This window comes from Nycticebus coucang, chromosome X (genome assembly GCF_027406575.1).
Source record: "Nycticebus coucang isolate mNycCou1 chromosome X, mNycCou1.pri, whole genome shotgun sequence".
NCBI lineage: Eukaryota > Metazoa > Chordata > Mammalia > Primates > Lorisidae > Nycticebus > Nycticebus coucang.
This window is the reverse complement of record NC_069804.1, coordinates 10,619,260-10,643,104: the sequence shown is the minus strand read 5'-3', so window position 1 is coordinate 10,643,104 and position 23,845 is coordinate 10,619,260. Positions and strand designations below refer to the sequence as shown.

Sequence of the window (23,845 nt, the reverse complement as noted above, 5' to 3'; positions counted from 1 at the left end):
AGTTGCCACTTTAACTGTTCAAGGATTTTGGGTAATGGGCCATAAATTACTCTTTATATTAGAGTAGCAACTTGGAACTTATTCCATTAGAGAGTACATTTAGTACTGATGCCTTGGTAAACTGACATCATTACTTTTATTGTTTACATGTATAAATAAACGAGTCATATGTCATATTCTGAGGAAAACTTCCCAGCTGTAGGTGTAGTGTGTTTCTCTGCATCTGCTTAGGTGACAATGATCAATCAAGTTCAGTCTTGACTGCTGTGTAGGATTTTCTTGTCTCAGGACTATATGGGCCACCTTGAAGAGCTTTCAACTTGAACATGTCTTATATTGAAAGGAGTATGAAGAGTTTGTCTGCAACCTTTTATATACACTGCTTTTGCCAAATGAAGTTTTACTTTGATTTGAGTCTTTTCTCTTTCTAAAAAATCTATTTTCCTGTATAGTTGGCACAGCATTTTGGCTGTTCGAGGCTCTATATGTACGGAAGTTTCCTCTCATATTGCCACTATCAGCCTTATGCATCAATTCATAAATTTCTTCTCTTTTTTTTTTCTTTTTAAATTCCTGTTTTATTTGGGGTTATTTCCATTAATCCAAGTGATAGAAAGAAAATACCGATTAAAGGCTTAAATAATGTTTCTCTTGAGATTGTGATTTAAGACACCCCTGGGATATTCCTTATAAGGAGAGATCAGTCAAATATATAGAAACACAGTCATCAAATAAGCTAATAATTTATTAGTTGCTCTGACTTTACTGTTATAATAAACACATTTATCTTCTAATTAAGAAGACTCATGAAAAAGAATAAACCAAACCTGTAATCTTTATCTCTAGTTCAATCTCAATTAATGTCATCATTATTATAACTGATTAATTTTACCTCCATCTACATTATCTCATCTGCCTAAAATCAAAATTTCATTTTCTTTCTCTATTTCAAGCTTGTGAGAAAAGATCTTGCTTCGATTTTTAAAGTAAATGGTATGTCCATATTTTATTCCCTTTAAAGATTCTTTTTGAATGAGTATTTTAACGATAGCATTGACTAACAAGATTGAAGATCTTTACAAAAAGAGTTGATTTGTTTGTGGCATCTTAGAACTAGTGAGCTGAATACAACAAATGCTGTTTGGAGAAGAAGGCTTAAGTAGTGCCTGACACACAGTAGGTAGTTAATAAATGCTAGTTAATAATAATAATAATAATAATAATAAATTATCTGGTACCTAATAAATCATCTAGTTTGAGGGAAAAAATATAATGGAGCAAGTGTTAGTGAGTGGTGGAGTACAAAGGCAGGCCAGTGAAAGTGACGTTTCCCATCCGCATGTAAAGGAGGAGGCAGGGCACTCTGGGCTACAGGGCTCATCTGGGCTGTTTGCTTTGTCTTTTTTTCCAGGTCCTTCAAGTACGGTTTCTTCTGTAAGGGTGGGGAGCTACTCACAATGCAAGAAATACTCCCCTGCACCTGGGGGCGTCTAGGGACTCCGACGACATACCAGTAAACGCGGACAGGCTTCTTCTCGGGTAAACCATCGCGATGACGCTGACTCCTTCACTGTCCCACTTGACGTTTCACTCCAGGGTCAAAAGGTTGGCGCCCAGCCTCCCTTATCAAGTCCCTGACCTGGAGTCTTGTGCTTGCTAGGCTATCACACACAGCAGCTGAATTTGATCTTAAACACCTAGTGTCTACCGAGGGGTCAGCACCATTGTAGCCGGGGCACAAGTGTCCTTGAGAAGCCGGCTGGCTGTATGAAACTCAGAAATAAGTAGAATACTGTGTTTTGTTTTTTCACCTTCTGGGGGCAAGACATAATTGCAAGAGGGACTTTACCTAACAAATGCAATCAGTGTAACCTGGCTTATTGTACCCTCAATGAATCCCCAACAATAATAAAAAAAAAATCCACCGAGTGCCAAAAGAACACAGAGGACGCCGCGATTACGCTGTTTTCTGGAGCCCTGGTGAGAGTTTCTGCGGGAAGTGATGTTCCGAGTGGCTCTTCCGTGAAAGACCGGGTGGGAGACGGGAAAGGCGACCCTCACCAGAGCCTTGACGCGGGCGCCGAGCAGAAGGTCCGACGGGGGTTGGGGCCGGGCAGGCTGCGCCCAGGGGTCTGGAGAAGCTGGAGAAGCGGGTCGACCCCAGACGGGGACAGCTTTCACAGGCCCAGCCAAGGAGTTGGGACTCCATCTGGAGACCGGCGACAAGCCAGTCAGATTTTAAGTGAAGACACTCGGGTTTGCTTGTGGGACCCGGACAGTGCATGGGTGGGAGACATGCCAAGATACCAGCCGTGACCAGGTGTAGGGAGTCAGGGAGGACACCGGTGCCTTCGTCGTGGCAGTGGCAGGTGGCGGAGGGAGGTCAGACTCGAGGAACCCTCAGGAGGCAGAACCCTCGGGGCTTCCCCGCCGCGGATCGCCGAGCGTGAGGAAGAGGGAGCAGGGAAGGCCCCCGAGGCTGCCAGCCCCGGGAAACCCAGGGGCCCGAGACGCTCCTGCTCTGGCGACGGGCTGCAGGACCGGGCCAGGAGCGCAAGGACCGTGCCCGGCTCAGCTGGGCACACAGGGACCTGCGGGACCGGGCGGGGGCAGCCGAGCTGCTCACTGCTGCCCGGGGCCCCTCCCGCTCATCTGCTCCGTGTCAGGCGTGTCCCAGGGTCCCCTGGGTTCAGACCCGCGGACCTCATCTCCTGCCACTTCCACGGCCCCTTCTCAGCCCCACGCTAAGGACGCTGCCTGTCTCGGCGCCTTTCCGTCGTCTCACTTTGAGGCTTTCTTTCCCTCCCAACCCTCTGGCACCCGTCACCACAGGACCTGGTTTTCGGGTGCCGCCCACCCACCCCACGCCCCCTTGCATTCTTTTCTCGCGTCTGCTCGCCATTTGAAACACCACAGAGCAGCGAATGACTAGTAAACCTGAAGGAAATCTAGCACGCCCTTCAGTCCAGGGCGCCATTTTGCAGGAGGAGACAACTGAGGCCAGAAGGGGCAGCATGGAGTCCACGTCATCCCCGGCGCCCGACTCTTCCTTCCAGGCCCCCTCCAGCTTTCATTCATTCGTTTTAGGAATCCTCGGCCCCTTGGCGGCTCCAGAGCCTTCCCGGCCCTCCCCTGGTAGGTCGAGGCCCACATGGCCTGCAAGTCCGATAGCCCTAGATCAGGAAGAACAGGACACGGGAAACTCACTGTCACCGATGCCCTTCCTGCCTCCCATGATCCGTCTGCTTGTGATTTACACCAAAGCCGTTTCCACGTTGAAGTCCTCATTAGTGCCCCCCACCCCCAGGGCCAATGTCAGAGAATCCAAACTCTGTCCTGTCACATCTGAACCTGACTTGGCTTCTCAGATGTAGCGACACTGACACTTTCTCCCTCTTTCCCACTGAGCCATTTCTGCTGCCAGTCCCTGCAGTCACCGTGTCCTTCCTCTGTCCTTTGTGTTTGTATTCCTGTGATGTCCTGAACTTGAATCCTGTGAGCTTTCCTGTTTTACCTTTAAACATCTTCGCCATTATCCCAGGTCTATCTTGATTGTTGCCTCCTTTGAGAATCTTCCTTTCTTTAGTTTTTGTTGGAGACTTTTATAATTGACTTGTCGAATCCACTTACTTTTGATTCTCAGCTTTGTCTGTGTTCCCATAGCATTTTGTACACATTCTTACAAGCATCTATTGCCAATATGACTTACTTTTGTGGAGGGCAGGGACAATATTTGGTTCATTTTTGTATTTCTCATAGTCTGTGAACATTTGATTGTTGCATAAAACTTAAATGACTAATTCTAATTACAAACTGGGGTTCTAATATACCCTGGGGTACATTACATTTTTTAGAAATTATGTGTTTTTCTTAGGACTTATCAGAAACAAGGAAATCTGGGCTTTGGAATATTTTTTTCTTCACCTTTGTAGGAAAATCTTATGAAATTGGGATATAGTATAAAGAGCTCAAATTTTCTTATAAACATCAGAAACTTTAGTTTTTACAGGGAATTTTTTCCTTTAAAGTTAATCATTACTACTTGGAAACAAAAATTAGATAAACTAAGTGATGCAATTTTGCCATGGTTATATTCCTGAAGGATGAATTTCAGGACAGTTTCTTAAACAGAATGCATGTGTGTCTGCTCCTGTGAATGAAGACAAATATGTCATAATGTCCCATAGAGTAGAAACAAGACTATATAGAGTCTTCTGACATTTTTATCTAGATGTTTGTTTCCATTCATGCTCGGGTGTTCTACTGGGAATTTTCTCCTGGTCTTGGCAGTTCATCAGTTTTTCTATGTTAAAATTATTTCAACCAGGCTCTACAGAATAAGATATTCAGTCCCTAATCACCCATTTGGCTTCTAGTTGATGGTCTCCCAGAGGTGTTTAGCCCCACAGGCAGGTACTTCTTGCACCAACTTCTACAAATAGATCGAAGGGCCATTAGGCCATGTACCTTTTAGGTTAGATGCTCCCATTTTCACAACAGAACCTTAACCTACCTTCCTCCTGGTTTATATTCAAAGCAGATAATTTAATCAACATCTCAGAGTTTCTACTCTTAAGTTTTGACCACTAGCAATGATTTTTTTTTAACTTTTATTATTTTTTATTAAATCATAACTGTGTACATTGATGCATGTATGGGGTTAAGTATACTGATTTAATGTACAATGTGAAATGCTTACATTGAACTGATTGACACATCCATCATAATTATATTCTTTTCTTAATAGTTTTTAAACGTACCATTGCATCATGCACATTAGGTGAGGTCCCCCCAAATACCCTCATTCCTCCCGCCTCCCCTCCCTTCTCTCTCCTCTTCCCTTCTATTTTCTGGACTATAGTTATGTTTTACCATTTGTATGAATGTATAGGTGCTTATATATTGATTTCATAGTAGTATTGAGTACATTGGATACTTTTTTTTCCATTCTTGAGATACTTTGCTAAGAAGAATATGTTCCAGCTCCATCCAGGTAAATATAAAAGATGTGAAGTCTCCATCTTTTTTATAGCTGCATAGTATTCCATGGTGTACATATACCACAATTTGTTAATCCATTCATGGGTCAATAGGCACGTGGGCTGTTTCCATGTCTTGGCTATTATGAATTGGGCTGCAATAAACATTCTGGTGCAAATGTCTTTGTTATAAAATGATTTTGGGGGATGGCTCCTGTGGCTCACTGAGTACAGCGCCGGCCCCATATACCAAGAGTGGTGGGTTTGAACCTGGCCCCAGCCAAACTGCAACAAAAAATAGCTGGGTGTTGTGGCAAGTGCCTGTAGTCTCAGCTGCTTGGGCAGCTTAGGCAAGAGAATTGTCTAAGCCCAAGACCTGGAGGTTGCTGTGAGCTGTGATGCCATGGCACTCTACTGAGAGTGACAAAGTGAGACTCTGTCTCTAAAAAAAAAAAAAAAAAACCTAAATAAATAAAAACAAAATGATTTTTGATCATCTGGGTATATACCTAGTAGAGGAATTGCAGGATTGAACAGTAGATCTATTTTTAGTTCCTTGAGTATTCTCCCAACTTCTTTCCAAAAGGGTCGTATTAGCTTACATTCCCACCAGCAGTGTGGAAAAACTATGGAATGCTTCACGAATTTGCATGTCATCCATGCACAGGGGCCATGCTAATCTTCTCTGTATTGCTCCAATTTTAGTATATGTGCTGCCGAAGCAAGCACAGCAATGTCTTTGAATCTTTTCCTCTCTAATATTTAGCAAAAGCCCTGTAATGAGAAATATTTTTGGAGGACTGCCTAAAAGACCTGCATACAAAACCTTAATCCCTACAAACCCTTCCTGCACCCATGACAAACACTGCTACTCACAGAACATTTTCTTCTGAGCCTGAACTCACCTATAGAACTTCCCAACATAGTTATTGGGGCAACTACTATGAACGGATCAGAGCGGACATGTCAGTGGAAACTTACTTGCCATTCTGGGAACACTGATGTAAATGGTTTTAGCCAGAACATTGAGCACTTGGATACTTAGTTGAACAGAAGATTGGGTGGTTCACAGAATTGGTTTAACACATTCTGCTTTGTGACAGGGGCCGCAGTTTATACAGAGGGTATCTGAGTGTAATTCTATACCACACTGATTTTCCCTTAGCTCACAAAATCATCTTTATGAGCAACTGAGATTTCTCTCAGGATTAAAACCCACGAAATCCTGTGGTTTTCAAAAACAAAGAAGCAAACAAACAACAACATAAACCCTGGTTAGTTCTCATTTTATAAACGTGGAAAAACCTTAGAGTCTAATCTCTGGTCTACCTTTAACAAGGGAACTTCCATCTGTTTTTAAAAGGAAAAAGTCCAGGATCCTATGGCATGCATACTTAATTGTTAATATTACCATTGGCTATATTTTTTGTTCCCTTAAGTTCCCTTTTCCCCCAGTATCTTTAACTATTTCTTTTATCCAGCATTGTTTATATTTTGTTAAGCAGCCTCAAATCATTTGTGGAAAGAGGTAAGATATGTAGCATGGCCCAATGTGAGGGGTGCATCTGTCAGAAGGATGGATGCCAGTGGGCCAATTCCTTTTCTCCCTGACAGTATTTCATCACTCCCACCATTCTTTGTTTTTATTTACAATCTTCCATTGTTTCCCAGAATGCTCCCTTGTACTCATAATTCTCAGTTCTTGTCTCTGGGAGACAATACAGGGGTGAACACCACTCATGGGCACTCTTTTGTTCTGAAGCCATCAGGGGTGATCAGGCCTCTCGGGGGACATTTGGCAATGTCTAGAAATATTTTTGGTTGTCACAATGGGGAGGGGGACATACTACTGGCATCTAGTGGATAGAGACCAAGGATGCTGCTAAATATTCAGTAATGCACAGGATAGTCTCCTACAACAAAGAATTCTTCAGCTGCAAAAGTAAACCAGCCCAGCTCTAAAGGAAAGGTTTTTAACTGCTACAGTTATTTCACCCTATATTTACTGAGTGTCTACCATGTGTCAGCACTGCATCAGACGCTGGGTACCGTCAGCTTTCTCCACTGCATGACGAAGATTGCTGCCCAGCCAGATGCTAAAGCAAGGTTCTCCACCATCCTCAAAACCTTGAAAATGAGGAACATAACATTGACATTTGCCAACTAAACTTTAAAACATGTAAACCATGAGTTAGATCAAAGAAATACAAACTTTCCTCAAAGAGGCAAAAAATGAGGATTCCTAGACTGAAGAGAAAGAGTTAAAAAGATGTCAAGAAGACAAGATCTACCTGCAGAACAAGAAGGTATCTTTTACAAGAAAGGTTAGTCATTCAAGGTAGAGGTAAAAGTAAAATGATGAACAAGGAAAAGACCGACAAAAGGAAGGGAAAGAGAAAGAATAATAAATATACCTTATTTAAATAATAGATATTTATCAAATTCTCAGTAAAGTACCATACAGAGGATATATCATTTGGTCCTCACAAAAATTCTACGAGATTGATACTATTGTGAGAAACAGCTGTTTGTCAAAGGCAGACCCCACCACAGTCCATGCATACACAGGCTGGAAGAGACGGGCTCACTTCAGGCAAACTGAATAACCATTTCATGATGGTTATATATGAAACCATCAAAACCTGATTCAATAAAACAGCCAATTGATATTCTTTTTTTTTTTTTTTTTTTGATTTTGGCCAGGACTAGGTTTGAACCCACCACCTCTGGCATATGGGACCGGCACCCTACTCCTGGAGCCACAGGCGCCGCCCGCCAATCGATATTCTTAATACCCCTTGTTCTGATTCCAGTCTCAAAAAAAGTCTTTTGATAATTTGGTTCCTCCTGTAGATTCTGAGCAAGGAAACAGTGGGCAGAGGTCAAGCTGGCATGAACCTCCAAGTGACTAGAGTAGTGTCATGATACTTTGACAAGCTGAAAGTCTGACTATAATTTGGCTTATCACATATATTGCCTATAGGAAAAGAATATATTGATACAACAAAGTGAACATTCTGGCCTGTTTAAGGACTGTATTTATCCTGGTAGACTCATTCTTGGACATTTCAATAGAACCTATATAAGTAATCCCTATGCATTTACATAAATAAATAGATATGTAAATTTATACTTCAATTCCATGAACTTGATTAATAGGACTCCATACTCAGGATGCCAATTTTTGCTTAGTCTGAGAACAAAATCTGATTCCCACCTTATGCCTTTGAAGACCAGTCTCTTGATCAGGGCTATCACTTGGCCTTCTGTATACACTTATTCATCAAATAGATATTTATCTGGGACTGCAACTGGGGAGAGGGAATACAGCAATAACTAGGGTGACATAGTACCTCCTCTAGTGGTAAAGCCCCCTCCATATTATCACTGACTCTTTGCAAATTAGATCAAAGATATCTCAAGAAAGAATTCACTCTCCAGTAAAATCCCCATGACAGATATATATCCTAAATGGGGTGACATCCCATTCAAATACATTTCATTTAACTGCTATATACTGAACATAAGAAAAACCCATTACACAGCTGTGTGAACGTGTGTGTGTATTTATAGCTAAGTTTTTCTAAACATTTTACACAATGTTTCAAACACTGTCTTTGATGCACAAATTGAATTGCTTAGATCTCTTATTTATTGTGTAACTCCTGCTGGGCTCAGTGTTTCTGTTCCCCAAGGGTGTGCATCTTTTTTGCTGCCGTAAAATGCTATTAGCTTTTCAAAAGGGCATCTGATTTGATCTTGTGGAGCAATGGCCTTCACCCCTTACTCTAAGAGACCTCAGAGTTCTAGAGTCCTCAACCCCTGATATGCCTGCCTCCTGGCACCACAGCAGTTAGATAATAGCTTATTTGAATAACAGATTCCAGGGCCTGGAAGGAAGAAGAGAGGGAGAAGATTTACAAAACGCTGTGGTACAGGATTAATGTACACAGCTGTGATTTAATATTAATAATCATAATAAAAACTTGTACAGTTCAAAGGACCACGTGTCCTGCTCTGTTTCAGCACTCAGTCACCACCTTAGATCAGTAAGTGCCTAATAAATACTTCTGATTTATCAGTCTTTTCTTTCCATAAGCATAATGCATTACTCTAAGGGCTATTCTATTATTCTTAGTCAAAGACAGCTTTAATGGAAATGAAATTTATTGACAAATACACAAAATGTTTAATCAGCTTTACATATGGAAACAAACTAGGTTTATAAAACATCCCCTATGTTTTGTGATACATGGCACAATAGCATTTAACTGAAAGACAGACAAAAGTAGAAATATTTAATTTAGAGCACAATTAATACTAAAATGGTACATAAACTTTAAAAGCACCATCACATGAATCTTTAAAGTGAAAATACTTAAAAAGCAGCAAAAACAGTTGAATTGCACTAAATTCAAGCAAAATGATCTAACATTAATTCTACAGTCAGCAGCCTCGACTTATGAAATACAAGACAGTCAATCTTAATTTATTAGTCTTTCTTGTTGTACAACACTGGCCACCCACTACAAGAATCATTTAAATAAAGGTAAAGGAGAAATTAAATGTAGAAAGAGTCCTGTGTTCCTGCGAGTATTAAAAAGGAGAATGACACCACAAGTGAATTAAGCTATAATTCTGTTTTGCTATTTCAAAGAACGGAACAATTTGCATATTTATTCTCCGCTGTCCAAGACAAGTTGGATTTCAAATAGTTCCCCTTCTGCAGGCAGTAATTTGCAGTGGATACCAATTGCAAGACAGCAAATGGACTCCCCTGAAGTAAATTTATTTGCCAGATATATTTCTGCTACATAATTCTTAGTATTCTTTCCCTCAGCCATGTTTCCACACCCCTATATTCTTATTATTGCAAGCTGCTTGCTTAGCCATCTAGCTGCAAAGTTCTGGAAGTACACACTTAAATCAGTCAAAAATATAGTTGAAATTTTCATAACACAGACCACAGTCACTCAGCAGTAACAACCTGCCAGGTGGTCGATAGGGAAAAAATGCAGCCACGGTCACTCCCCAACTTTCATTTTAAAAACCCGTATTCTATATTCCATGGAAGTATGTTAGGATGCATATATATATGCACATCGAAGTCCTTTATCCTCAGCCTGGATCCACTAGAGAGATTCAACACTTAGCTCAATTTTCCTAGTTATACTCCAATATCCTAAAATGACTGACATCATTCAATATTTTACCTAATGTATGTCAACAGACTTCACAACCAGGGAAGCATGGTTTGTACACAACAATGCACATGAAAAAGATCTCAAGTAAACTGGCATCATCAATTTGCAAAACACCAGACGAGGTACAAGAGGACCCTGGTCCGAGTCTCTCACTTCAATTTGTTAATTATGTGCCCACGAAGAGACTAGCTAATGACTCTACACTTGATTCCTCCATGAATGAACTCAGAATAAAAAGAATTACCTTGTACTGCTGCCACGAATCTAAGTCAAATATTGAATGCACAAATACTCGACATGAAATATACAATTATAAAATGTTTATTCTATCACCATTTTATGACTCAAGCACTGAAATCATTATTGAAACTTTAGAAATAAAGCAATAATAATGACAAACAACACCACCCATAATAATAATAGATAGTACTTATTCATTATTTACCATGTCCCAGGCAATGTTCTAAGCATGTAGTATATATTAATCCCCACAACACTACTCTTTAGTTGGTATTACTATTGTTCCCATTTTACAGATAAGCAAAATGAGGTAGATTAAAGGTTAAGTAGTTTGCTCAAAGTTATATAGCTACCAACTTTTCCACTGGGAGAGTTCATAATATAGTGAGTGAAACAAATGTATTTCAGTGCTTGGTAGGAATACACTCAATTTTGCACATTTCAGACAGAAATATAGGAGTGAGAATGAATGGAAGTTTTCTGAAAAAACCAAAGTCAGAAAGGCAAAATTTCATGGCCTGATGAAGAAAACTGTGAGAGTAGGTGGGTGTGGTGGCTCACGCCTATAATCTGGCATTCTGGAAGGCTGAGGTGGGCAGATCACTTAAGCTCATGAGTTCGAGACCAGCCTGAGCAAGAGTGAGACCCTGTCTCTACTAAAAATGAAAAACTGAGCCAAAAGGATCACTTGAGCCCAATAGTTCAAGGTTGCTATGAGCTATGATCCCATGGCACTCTACCCAGGGTGACAGAGTGAAACTCCGTCTCAAAAAAAAAAAAAAAAAAGAAAAGAAAATTGTAAGACTTCTAGTATGGTTAAAATATAGGATGCAAAGCAGGGAAAAAATTGGAAAAGAGTTGGGAAGAGTATGCTAGAGATAAAGTAGAAGGCTAGAGGATTCCTCTGGAACCAACTGGCCACGTGTAAGAAGAGGAAAGCCACCCCCACTATTTGGGAGTAGGCAGCCCTTTCTCACAGCTGGGCCTGTCTGTTCTCCTGTTGAACATGAACCATTTCAGTTAGCGTCAACATCAGACAAGGCCACTCTGTTTCCACAGCAGAGAAGGACAAAAACAAGACCTCTCTGCAGTCATGTCTCACCACAGAATAAAACAAGAACATTGTCCAAACTATAAAAATGCCCAAACGTCACTCTAGCCTGGCTAACATAAGTGACTTCTTTACTAACTTTAGTCCCAATTTCTTTTTTAGATTTATAGATACAATTTGTTAATCCCATCTATAATCATAGAATTGCCTCTACTTAATAAAGCCCCCCAGGGTGTGCTCTTCCTCAGTGCAACTGGCAATAAACCAAACTGTAGGTGTGATCTTACTTATTATTGTCTGGAAAGCATTGAAAACCATTTTTTGTTTTTTTTTTTGCCAAGCAAAGGCCTATGAATTTTTAATCTCTAGCCAACAGATAACAAAAAGAGGTTTGCAGCCAGAGAAGTGGAATAACAAGTGGTGTTGTTTAGCAAAATAGCTCTTATAAGTAAGGTGGTAATGAACCAAAGTAAGAAGAAGTGGATGGTATTAAGACGGTGGGAAGTAACAGCCCCTAGCAGAGGGCTTGTGGGTAAAGATTAAAACTGTGTGAGCTACTGAAAGGACGGGAGATCAGATTTCAGACACATGTTCAAGGTAGAACTAACGAATGATTCGAGACTGAAAGAGGGGGGCAGGCTTGGCAATGAGAATGATAGTGATGCCCACTGAGGAAAACGGGTGAAATGTGCTACCACTGGCAGAGTTCAGAACGGCAAGAAACAAGAAGCAGTTTGGGAGAAAAGATCATTAACAAAAATAGGCAATTATAAATTTCATATTGCTGTAGGATATCTATGTAGAAAACGCCCCATATTTGGAAGCATAGATATGGAGAAGGGGGAAGAATACATTGCCAAGGATGTGAGAGTAATTAGCATATAAATGACATCTGAAGCCAGGAGGATGGATAAGATCGTCCCGGGATAGAATGTACTATGAGTCCTTAAATGGAGCCAAGAACAATCCTTGAGGAATCATAACATTTGATGGAAATGGAACATCCAGCAAAGAATGATAAGAAGCGTCAAAAAAGTAGAAGGAGAATGAAGATAAAGTGAGGAACTAGAAACCAAAAGGAGAGAAAAGATTCAGAAACAAAAGTGGTATTGACAAATGTTACAAGGAAGATGAAGATTAAACGTTGGCCTTTGGACTTGACAGTGACAGTCTCCTAGGGAAACCATTCAGGAGAGAGAGAGAGAGAGATATGGGGCAGCAGGAAGGTGGGGGTGTGTAAAGGCATTTTTATTTATTTATTTTTAACCCAAGGGGGGATTTAAGCATGCTAATTGACCGCTGGGATGCAGCCAGGAAATAAGAAAGACTGAATATTTGAGAAGGGATGTGATAATTAAATTCACAAGTCAGAGGGGAAGGAAGCCAAGGCATCAGAGGGGTTAGCATTGTAAGAAAGAGGCTCTCTCTTCTTCCCAAACAAACCATAACAAAGAGTCCATGTTGATGTATTTAGGGAAACTTTTTGCCTATTACCTTTATTTCTCTGTAACATATAAAGTCATTTATATGTAGGCACATCTGTAGGGTGTGACGGAAATTAGGGGTGTCAAGAAGAGATTTCATTAACAAAAGCAACATAAGGCACATACACATCTTGCTACTTCTACCATTTAAATGTTTTCAAGTAACCTTGATCAATGGAAGTAACTAATAGACATATACCATATATATACAGGACATCAAGGAAAATATATGTGTGCTTCTCATTATTGCCCTTTCCAAAAGTGCCAGAAATGTGAAATATTTTAGTGCTCCTAAAAGGAAAACGCATCAATATATGGATGTGTTTGGCTTTCCCATTAATTTGAAAAGCAATGGCAAAGTAGCACACCACCAATACCACATTCAGTACTTTATATATTTAGCCATTTTTAAAAGACTTTTAAAGTTTCAATCCCAAGTTGCAGAGTAGAAAACTGAGGCTCAGCAAATTTAAACAATGGCAATGCTCCTAAAGTAATGAAGCCAGAAATTGAACACATAGTTCCTAATTTCAAAACCCAACCTCTTTATCCTACCTTTGGGTACCCTAAACAAATTAAGTCTTGAGTCATTACCTGAATCCCTTTAGGAATGAAGCTCAGACTAAATCAGTCAGTAAATCCTTCATCACTTCTGCTCCTGTACAGCATAAAGCGAGTATTTGATATCTGTCTTGCTAAAGCTCACACAGAAATCCACTTACTTTCTCTGGGGGAAGAAGTACTCTTTTAACTGTCACAGGCAACTTCCACATCTGGGCACTTCCCGGGCTACTATGAGGGAGTGCAGCCCTGAACTCCTGGGATAGTGGCTTTGCAAGATGATTGCCTCTGGGGAAAGTTCCTTCTCCCTTTAAAAAGGGAATCGCCCCAAAATGTGTCCCAACCTTTTCTCCGGCCTCCTCACCCTGCACTACCAAAGCTAATAACAGGGCTTCCTTACCAAGGTCTGGATGTGCAGATTGCTTTTAGTTTCCTCTCTGAGTGTCACGGCTGGGTTTTGGCCTAAGGCTCCCACACCTGCAGGAGGCCATGGGCGTGCTCAGTTTTTGCTTGAACCTTCTCATGTGCTGATGGTTTTCTTCTCTTTTGCACAAACATTCGATCCCATGAACTGGAGGTTTGGAAGTTATGGTGGATCAGGTTAGAAACAGCCGTTTACCTCTTCAAGTCCTCATCTGAAGAGACACAGACCCCCTCACTGCCTTGTACCCTATACACCCTGAGCATTCCAAAAGAATTTAAAAAGGCAAGACTGGCGAGCATGTAGAGCGGTACTCTCTACCAGAACTTTCAGCAAGGAGAGAAATGTTCTATGTGCATTGCCCATTATGCTCTGTGTGCATCTTGAGCATTGTGATGTCGCTAGTGTGACCGAGGAACTGGATTTTAAATATCACTTAGTGTTGTTAATTTTGTTTCAGTAGCTATATGTAGGTTAATGACTACTGAATTGGACAACACAGGTCTAGAGATCAGAATACAATGTAAACAGAAAAAGAACCAATTCCAATTACATATAGGAGAAGAAATACAAGGTGAATGGGAAATAAGTCGGAAACCCAAGGGAAAATAACAATATTAACCTATTTCAAGCCTTTCCTGGTGAGGCTGGTGTTTAAAAGCCAGATTAAAAGTAGAGGAATGAAGTGAGATAAAGGTAAGACTAATCCAAATGATAGAAACCCTATGACTGTGAGGTGTGGAGGGGAAGAAAGACCCAGAACAGAGGGAGAGACAACAGACAATGAAGTGCAAACCACTGATTCTGTCCAACCCAATTTATAGATTCAGAAAAATTAAGGAAATAAATAGATAATAAAAATATTCATGATTTTCAGAGCTCCTCCTAGCACTGTGCTAAAGCAGCTCCTCCCAACACACCTGTGAGGCAGAACTTGTGACTAGCTCGGTTGGCTACATAGACAGAGACACTGGTCTCTTGACATCACAGTCAGAAGCCATATGCTGTATTGGTCCACATGCATGTTCCTGTGCCATCCCCAAGATTCAGAGTTAGCCAAATTCTAACAAATTGGCTGACTAAAATTATTTAATAAATTATAGAACACATTATCAAATCACTCTTTTTAAATGGAGGGACAAATAGTGTCCATTACTCAATACTGTTTGACATCAACTCTTTCCCAAGTCAAATGATGAAATAGAACATATTTTACCTAGAGATTATGTCTCATTCATCACCAAGAGAAGTTTGCTTCCCAGTCAGTCTGGGAAAAACTGAAGATGCTACATCTTGACAGAGAAAAATCATAAAGAAAAAGGGCAGGGAAATTCTGTACACATTGACATGATAAGATGAATTTGGAAAATAGGAAATCCATAATTTTTCCAGGAGAGTGGAACTTTCTTATTTCTTCCTTTGGGTACCAGGGAACTTAAATTGTAAATCTCTCTAATATCATAGTCATCTAAGATAGACACACTGAAAATTTGGCCCACACATTAGTGTTACAATAAAGAATATTTTGGTGGAAATATTTTCTGTTTTTGAGAGGAATAGGAAAAATTTCCCCTGGGGTTTTAGTAGTAGCTCCATTTTAAGCCACTTCCACTTTTCTGGTTGGGAGTCATATTGTATCACCTTGCCATAGCCAGGTTCCTTTTCATCTCTGTTATCAGGACCTGGACTTTGTTCAGGATTTGAATGGCATTATACCCAAGGCACGTATCCCAATTGGTCTAAAGCAGTCATAGAAATATCATTCTCATCATATTGAGTACACCATGGAATATTATGCAGCCTTAAAGAAAGATGGAGACTTTACCTCTTTCATGTTTACATGGATGGAGCTGGAACATATCCTTCTTAGTAAAGTATCTCAAGAATGGAAGAAAAAGTATCCAATGTATTCAGTCCTACTATGAAACTAATTTAGGGCTTTCACATGAAAGCTATAACCCAGTTACAACCTAAGAATAGGGGGAGGGGGGAAAGGGAGGGGAGGGGGGAGGGGGGTAGAGGAAGGGAGATTGATGGGATTACACCTACGGTGCATCTTACAAGGGTGTATGTGAAACTTAGTAAATGTGGAATGTAAATATCTTAGCACAATAACTGAGAAAATGCCAGGAAGGCTATGTCAACGATTGTGATGAAAGTGTGTCAAACGCTCTGTGAAACTAGTGTATGATGCCCCATGATCATATCAATGTACACAGCTATGATTTAATAAAAAATAAAAAAAAAGAAATATCATTCTTTCTGTTGTGAATATGTGATTTCATATGCACATATTAGAAGAAATCTTAAGAGAAATGAAGATTAAACTCAGAACAGAGGGGTAAATGAGGGGAAACCCATCCCTTCTACCTGACATTGGATGTTATCACAGGAAAGCCTGCTCTTTGTTTGGGTGGCAGCCATCTTGCACTCCCAAGACATAACTAAAACAGACCACTGAGGAGCCAGAGCCCTGACATCTATCACTGAGCAACACCATGACCAACATCCAAATATTTGAAATAATAAAGGCCTTTCACATTTAGCCACTGTTAATTGGGCACTCTTCGCTAGCATCCAAACCATCCTAAATGATGCAATATTTAGCATTATTTAGCAGTAAAATGCTATCGTTAACTCTTTATCCAAACCTATGTCTTGAATCTACCTTTCTGGTCTCCTGATTCCCACATCATTGACATATCTGGCCCAGATGACTGCAACAACTCAACACTTGGTCTCAACGCTAGTTACTTATCATTGGTCTCAACTCAACATTCAGCCAGTCACAAAATGGCAATATAATACATGAAGCTTACTCAAAAGCCCAAGTGCATGCTTCATGAATTACCTTAAAGCATTACAATAATCATAGAATTCAAAGGGATCTTTCAGATTTTTTAATTCTATGCCTCATTTTTGAGGCAGATTGCATATTGGCCAAAGCCATTCACATCAAAATAGAGGCACCATTCATATTACAGATGAGAAAATTGGGTTTCATGTGCTATGAGTATCTTCATACATCTTGGTAGAGTCATGATTAAAAGGAAAATGATAACAAGATTTTCTCACAAAACCCAGAACTCTTCAAATATGCAACAAATCACCCCAAAATATATCTTCCAGAGACAGTTGGATGTCTGAATATAGATGTCTGTGTATGTGTGTGGTATCCTGATAATACATCTTTGTCTTCTTTAGTAGGCATTTACATGTACATAAAATGGATTTTGGTCATCCAAAGAAATGAAAAGAACCATCAATGAAGAAGTGGGGTTATTGTTCCCTGCTAATGGTCAGTTAGTAGAAGTGGAATGTGTCACAATGTGCTTGGCTAATAGTGAAATTTCATATGTCCTTATCTATTTATATCACTATTGAGTATTAAAGCCAAACCAGGAAATCTCCTGTGTCAGACTTGTTTGTCCACAGAATTGTCCTAAATGTAAGGACAAATGATGGTCTGCATGAAGATTATCTTTTGATATGTGCAGCTGACGTATTTTTAGTCCTCAGATACAGCTGGCATTTTGGCTGCTAAATGCTGGACTTCTATAAGAAGCATGTCAGAGGAAAATGCCCTAGAGAAGAGAAATAAAAAGGAAGGGAATATTCAAATGCACTTCCATAATCTATCTCCAGAGTTTGATTAGAAGATTCCTTGCTTAAAACATTTCGGTTATCCACAGCCTAAAGAACCTTCTGAGCTTAGCTCCTTCCACACCCTCCAATGTGCCCATCCTTTCCCTGCCTCGAGGAAACACCTAAGCTACACACACACACACACACACACACACACACACACACCTGCCTAAGTTTCCCCAGCATATCATAAACATTCCTATGTATTTGCTCATCTCATTCTTTCTGCCTCTTAATCTCTCCACTACATCTCAAACATAAAATGATAAAATAACAGAGCAGTCTGAAGATCTCCCTAGATGATTCACATACCCAGCCCTGTACCACACCACAACACAGGTCTGAAATTTATAGAGTTGAGGTTGGTCTTTCTTAGCAAATATTACATTTGAAAAAAATCCTCTTTGGGAACAGGATGGAGTGATGTGTGTTTGAAGAAGTATGGTGAGATGATTTCTATCTAAATAAATGGCCATGCTTCTAAAGTGCTGTACAATGAATAGGTCTCCATCACTGGGATAGACTCACCAGTGGCACACCATTCGATATTTCCATTAATTATTTGGTTGGAGATGTAGACAGAAACCTGATCAAATTTAGAGAGGGGACAAAGGTGGAAGAGTTGAGTAATACATTTATGAAAGGTCAAGCTTGAAATAATGTCAGTGCCCTAAATGATCACTTATTCTAAGCCCAGCTTCCCAATGCTTTATATAAATCAGCTCATGTGGTCCTTTGAATACCCCTATGAGACAAGTCATGTCATTTCCTCCACTTTGCAGATAAGAAAATTGAGGCACAGAGAAATTTCAAAATTTGCCAAATTTGCCAAATTAGAAAACAGGCTGCCTAGAGAGATCATTCCCTAAGTTGCCTTTAACGATTCTGACAGCTGGGAAGATTAGACTAAATTTAGCAAAATAAAATATAACACCAATAGATGCAGGTAACATTCTGCATCTAGATGCAGGAACACACCTTTACATGTGTTTGCAAGAGGGTCGGTGTGAGGATGGGAAGGTAGCAGATGTCTTTTGACTATCAAGGTGAACATGAAGTGATGGGCTTTACCCTGGAAGCTTCAGATTCTAGGTTACAGAGTATGTGATCATTTGCACTTTCCTACCTCTGCCTGTAAACACTCTGGGAAAGCATGTCTTTGTCTGCAGTCCAGGTCTTAACCGCTACAATGACACCTCTCCTGTGCAATAGTCAAGTTGCAAAAGGAATTTCTCTTGCCACAAGGAGATGACTGAACCATTCACTATTCAGGAAACACCAGGGGCATGAGAGCGCAGAAGCAGTGAGGGGTGAGAGCCAGGGGAATGGGGCAGTAAGGGGATTAGTCTTTCATCCAGGCTACACTGCCGAAGGAATGATTTATATAAAAACGAAGATTCCAAGTTGCGGGCTCTTATTTCAGAGGGCATAAGTAAGCACAGGGCATAAGTAAGCAGTAATAAACTCAGTTTATTAGTTTCTACTGAGGCCCATAATTGATTTCCCCCAAGTTTTAGGAAATAACACCAACAGACTGCTTAATGATAATAGCTATTCACCAAAACAAGCCAACCCACAACAAACAAAAAACTCTAAAGAGGGGTGATATGAAACAAAAATAAAATGTGACAAGTGCTGAATAAGACCATCTTCAACAGATTTATTTACTGAATTATTTACCAGAACCTTTGTTTGGCTCAAGTGCAGTGTTTACCATATTACTTCTCCATGGAATATTTTTTTCTCTGAACATCTGTTCTCATAGCTCATGAAACCCTAGGTAGGCTACCACAGAACACAACTTGGGAAAATGTATGGAACTTCAAGAGAGAGTTCCTGAGGTGTTTATAGAATAAAGGTTACATTAATAATCTGTTTCCAGGGTGGCACCTGTGGCTCAGTGGGTAGGGCGCTGGCCCCAAATACCCAGGGTGGCGGGTTTGAACCTGGCCCCGGCCAAAGTGCTGCAGCAGCAGCAGCACCAGCAACAACAACAACAACAACAACAACAACAACAACAAACAGCCGGGTGTTGTGGCGGGCGCCTGTAGTCCCAGCTACTCGGGAGGCTGAGGCAAGAGGAGTTAAGCCCAGGAGTTGGAGGTTGCTGTGAGCTGTAACGTCATGGCACTCTACCCAGGGCAATAAAGTGAGACTCTGTCTCTTAAAAATATAATAATAATAATAATAATAATAATAATGATGATAATAATCCGTTTCCATCCAAACAAAATTTTCAGAACTTCTTGTATTTATGTTAAGGAAATAACAGGAAGAAAAGTTAGAACATAAATGTTATATGTGACTTTTGGGCCTGCCTAATGTGTTTTTCATCATTTCTTTATGCCAGCCTGATGAATTAATGGAAAGATTCATATTAGCAAAGAAAATGGTTCACATAGTTATAGAGAAATACAATGTCTCTTATACGATAATTAGTCGCTTAGGCGATTCAAACTCTGAAAATGCAACTAAAACAAAATGTTTATTAGAGAAAAATGATAGTTAAACGAAAAGCTTATTAATTAAAAGCCCACCAATTTAGCGTGTCACCATTTGACCTCGCCCAAGCTGAAATGTACCTCTGCATTATAAAGAGTGTACTCATCAGTTTCACGGCGCAAACAAGATTTCTGAAGACATGCTTCATTTGCCCACAAGAACAAACAGATCTTAAGGACTTGAAAACACTCACTTAGAAACAACAGTGTAACTAATTGCGAATCACTTTTCCCTTTTCCTTAACGCAGGCCCACCCACTTGCTTCTCCCACTTGGTTCTCCACTTGGCTTTTTCCCTAAACACTCTGTCCTTACAACACCAGATGGAACTTTGTAAGGGCAGCTTTGACACTAGCAGAAACAAGATTTGGAAACCCTAGCATTCTTCTCCAACGGGTCCGTAACTTGAGATTTTGCTCCTAGGAAACCACAAAACCAATAATCCAAAATAAGTGTTTAAGACAGTACAGACCAGTGCTGTCCAATGGAACTTTGTACAGTGACGGCTACGGGGCACTTGAAATACGGTTAGTGTAGCTGAGGAACTGAGTTTTGAATTACGTTCACTTTTAATTAAGCTAAATTTAAATTCAATACCACCTGTGGCTAATGGTTATGAAGTGAACAATGCAAGGATAGATACTGACCCGCCTGGAAATTTCTGGGCCTCCTCACTGTGGACTTGTCCTGATGTTAGGCACCGATTTGCCGCAGTACCTAAGCACAGTTAGTGGGGTTAGCTGGTGAAGTTGACAGCAAGCTGACATAGAGCCTGGAGGTAGCTCTAACATGAGAGATGGTTCTCGGTCTTTCACGGGGCAGGCTGGTGCCCTTATCCTATCACTGCCTGGGTGTTACCTTCAACTTCTCCAAGCCCAGCCTTAGGGCAGTTCAAATGGGCACAAGAACTCAACATCATAAAACTGGGTTTGTTTGAAGCTAGATGTTACTTCAGCGTTTGGTGTGAGTTGCCACATGATACCTAACGTGGGTCGAGGCACTTTTACCTTCATACACCCCTTCATCCATTAAAAAGTATTCCAAGTTACATTTTATAACTGCATTGGTATAAAGATGACAAATACATTAATAGTATGTAGAAAAACTTTTACCAAAAAGTTCAGTTTTTTTCTTCAAGATTTAAAAGCATTAAATGGGGCTGGGCCTTCAGCCCCGTGCCTGATGGAGAAGGTAGAGCTGGCTTCCCGCTCAGACCCCCTCACCTGGGCCAGCCTGAAGTCTTCTATGATCTGAGATAGACCGTGGGCCCTTTAGCAGGCAGGATGGAGGGTTCATGGGTCAGGAAAAGGGTGAGGGGCTTCACGGGAGAAACTTGAGGCAAAGAGACACTTAGCCCGGGGAATACATTTTAAGTTGGTAACTGAGTACATTTCCTTTAAAAATACTTAGCATCACAATGAATTGGATCCTTTAACTTAATTCACGATCATATCTGTATCGATAGTTCATTAAGATCTGCTTCCTAGGAAATGGGAGGCACATGAATCAAACTATAGAATTTGCAGATGCATACAAGGGAGATACAGAGAGAAAGTCTGCCTTAGAGCATGAGCTTTGGGATTCCAAACTCAGATTCAGATCTTAGTTCTATCATTAATAAACTCCATGACTCTAGGAATGTTGCTGAACATCTTAAACCTCAATTTTCAAATAACTAACTTAAATAATACCTACCTCACAAGATTATGATGATAATTTAATAAGCCAATGTCTACAAAGCATGGTGTCTTTCATGGAGTGAATCTCATCACTAATATTAACAGTAACAACAATAACAAAAGGTTGTTGGACTGGAAGATACTTTTTTTTTAAAGGAAGTTTCAACTGGCTTGGAATTATTAGCTTTAAAACTGTAACTTCTGATTATGGCAGATTCTGTATTCTTTTGTATAGTTCCTTGGTTTTGGAAATGAAATTCCAGAAGAAAGATGGTTGAATTTTACTTTAACTTTATGTGGAACTTTCTGGAGAGAATGGGAAGCCAGCCTCCCAACACTCAAAGCTCCCTGCCACTTGGGATGAGTGATAAGCAACTGAACACTGAATGCAAGGGAGCCATGGGTATTTTTTTCATTGTTTTGTTTCCCTTTTTCCCTAATAATAGTAGGGTCTTTGCCCCCTTCCCAAGAGGGAAGGGTATGAAAATAGAAAAGATTGGTATAGCTGAGATAAAGCATTCTGAGAGAGTCAAGAGTTGGGCTGGGAGTCAGTCTGGTTCTGTCCAGAGGCTGTGCTTTTGGTAGCTGTATGCTTCTGCACAATACGCAATCCTACCAGAAGAAGTAACACACTGCTCTACCCGGGAACCTTTTAGAGCAGAGTCATGAGGATATGTGACTCCCCGGGATATTGAGATTGAAACAGTGAAATCCCTGGGAATGCTGGACCAGCCTTGGGCTGACGTGGGACATCATGTGGAAGAGAACAGGGTTGAGATACAGAACACAGCCTGAATGACAAGGGAGATGCAAGGCAAAGTCCCCTGTCTTAGTCCCAAGGGAACCTGCCTCAATTGGCTTGAAAGGAATCTTCTAGGTATGATTAACAAAAGCCCAATAGGCGGTCTCTAGGAGAGAGACACCAAGATCACTTTCTTCGAAAGCTAAAAATTACTGTGCTACCTGGAAGCCTTCTACCTACCTATGAAAGAGGGCAGCTGAGGTGCCTGAGATTGCCAGTTAGGTGGCAAGGTAGAAAGCGTTGCCTTGCCTTGAGCTGAGGTGGCAGAGATGGCAGCAGAGTGGGAGCTGCACAAATGATGAGCGAGGAAATGGTGGGGCCCAGCCCTTGGTACTGCCAGGCAGAGAAAAGCCTCTGGACTCTCAATATTACACTGAGGTCACTATAGCCCAATACCATGTCATTACCATCACAATGCTTACAAACACAAGTGGCTTCTCAGCACTGCTGGAAGGGGCGGAGTCTCAGGCTGGGTTCACCAGAGGCAGAGCCTGATGCGAAGATTTGAGTGAAGACAGTTTATCTGGCAGATGATCCAGGGAGCTCTGACAGGTTCTGACAGAGGAATGAGACGGGGAGAAAGGCAATGTTTATGGGCAAGTGACTGCTATGGGCCACGTGGTGTGGGCCTGCTGGAGACCTCTAGGAGACTCTGAAGATCAGAATATGCTTTGCAGTTGTGGTTTGTACTCTCCACCTCCCTTGGTCATTAGCTGAGGGCTGCTACCAAGGATGCCAACCCCACAGCACTTTTGGCCTCCCTCGTGGGAGAACGCTGTTCTCTGGGTCCCAGGTGTATACAATAAAGGGTCCTCAGCATGTTACAGCAAGTGACAGGGTTTTTGTGCAGAGGCCCCAAAGCACCTGCTACACCAATCATTGGAGTAATAAAAAGCCCAGACTATCTTAGAGCCCTTTCCTACCCTTGCCTTCTCTCCCATCTCAGCTCCATCCACAGTCAGGCATCTTTCCTTCGTCTTTGTTTTCCTTGAAGGTGTCAATATGCAGGCTGGACCCATTAATGAGATTTTTTAGGTATTAGAATTTGATTCAAAAAAGATGCCCGTGACTTTATTTGGCTGGTTGGATGAGGACAAAACTTTCAGACTGAATGGGATTAATAAATGAGTGTATGGAATGTGTGATGGCTGGAATCTGCTTTTCCCAATATCAAAACAAATGGAGAAGCCAGTTGGGGGAAAGAATATATTCAGAGAACAAGTGGCTAAGAGCGTCTGTGACTAAAAGAAGCAGCTGAAATGGGTGAAAATCAAACGG

General features: G+C 40.9%; 1 protein-coding gene and 1 non-coding gene across 2 annotated transcripts in view; both read right to left on the bottom strand.

The window, feature by feature from the left end:
• FRMPD4 (FERM and PDZ domain containing 4) overlaps window positions 1-23,845 on the bottom strand; it is a 597,878-nt gene that overhangs the window by 442,142 nt on the left and 131,891 nt on the right. The window lies entirely within an intron of this gene.
• LOC128578685 (U6 spliceosomal RNA) lies at window positions 5,602-5,708 on the bottom strand. Its single transcript, XR_008377825.1, has one exon. It is a non-coding gene; the product is annotated as a U6 spliceosomal RNA (small nuclear RNA).